General features: G+C 49.8%; 4 non-coding genes across 4 annotated transcripts; all 4 read right to left on the reverse strand.

The window, feature by feature from the left end:
• Window positions 1–104: 104 nt before the first annotated feature.
• On the reverse strand, window positions 105–223 carry LOC124893615. Its single transcript, XR_007050793.1, has one exon. It is a non-coding gene; the product is annotated as a 5S ribosomal RNA (ribosomal RNA).
• A 174-nt stretch (window positions 224–397) lies between these two features.
• On the reverse strand, window positions 398–516 carry LOC124893616. Its single transcript, XR_007050794.1, has one exon. It is a non-coding gene; the product is annotated as a 5S ribosomal RNA (ribosomal RNA).
• A 170-nt stretch (window positions 517–686) lies between these two features.
• On the reverse strand, window positions 687–805 carry LOC124893618. The gene has a single exon (XR_007050796.1). It is a non-coding gene; the product is annotated as a 5S ribosomal RNA (ribosomal RNA).
• Window positions 806–980: 175 nt separating this feature from the next.
• Window positions 981–1,099, reverse strand: LOC124893617. The gene has a single exon (XR_007050795.1). It is a non-coding gene; the product is annotated as a 5S ribosomal RNA (ribosomal RNA).
• Window positions 1,100–1,114: the final 15 nt, after the last annotated feature.

The following is a 1,114-nucleotide window of genomic DNA, read 5'->3' on the forward strand; positions in this document are numbered from 1 at the left end:
CCCTGCGCCTTGCCCCCGTTCTCGTTTCCGCCAAGAGGAAAATCAAATAGATTCGCCGATCGAACCGGCAAAATTAAATCGAATTTTAAAGGAAAAAAAAAGAATGGATGCAACACGAGGCCTTCCCAGGGGGTCACCCAGCCTAGTACTACTCTCGTCCAAGCACGCTTAACTTCGGAGTTCTGATGGGATCCGGTGCGTTAGTGCTGGTATGATCACATCTGTCAATCCCAGCACTCCAAATTCTATTATGCCTCTTTTTCCTCCGCCGCCCGTCATACCCCGCACGCGCGCCCCTGCGCCTTGCCCCCGTTCTTGTTTCCGCCAAGAGGAAAAATAAAAAGATTCGCCGATCGAACCGGCAAAATTAAATCAAATTTTAAAGGAAAAAAAAAAAGGGATGCAACACGAGGACTTCCCAGAAGGTCACCCATCCTAGTACTACTCTCGCTCAAGCACGCTTAACTTCGAAGTTCTGATGGGATCCGGTGCGTTAGTGTTGGTATGATCGCATCGGTCATTCCCAGCTCTCCAAATTCTATTATGCTTCATCTCCTCCGCCGCCCGTCACACCCCGCACGCGCGCCCCTGCGCCTTGCCCCCTTTCTCGTTTCCGCCAAGAGGAAAAACAAAAAGATTCGCCGATCGAACCGGCAAAATTAAACGAATTTTAAAGAAAAAAAAAAAGGATGCAACACAAGGACTTCCCAGGGGGTCACCCATCCTAGTACTACTATCTCCCAAGCACGCTTAACTTCGGAGTTCTGATGGGATCCGGTGCGTTAGTGCTGGTATGATTTCATCCGTCATGCCCAGCACTCCAAATTTTATTATGCCTCTTTCTCCTGCGCCGCCAGTCACACACCGCACTCGCGCCCCTGCGCCTTGCCCCCTTTCTCATTCCGCCAAGAGGAAAAACAAAAAGATTCGTCGATCGAACGGGCAAAATTAAACCGAATTTTTAAGGAAAAAAAAAAGAAGGGATGCAACACGAGGACTTCCCAGGGGGTCACCCATCCTAGTACTACTCTCGCCCAAGCACGCTTAACTTTCGAGTTCTGATAGAATCCGGTGCGTTAGTGCTGGGATGATCGCATCCGTCAATCCCAGCACT

The sequence above is a fragment of the Capsicum annuum genome, unplaced genomic scaffold, assembly GCF_002878395.1.
Source record: "Capsicum annuum cultivar UCD-10X-F1 unplaced genomic scaffold, UCD10Xv1.1 ctg62561, whole genome shotgun sequence".
Taxonomy (NCBI): Eukaryota; Viridiplantae; Streptophyta; class Magnoliopsida; order Solanales; family Solanaceae; genus Capsicum; species Capsicum annuum.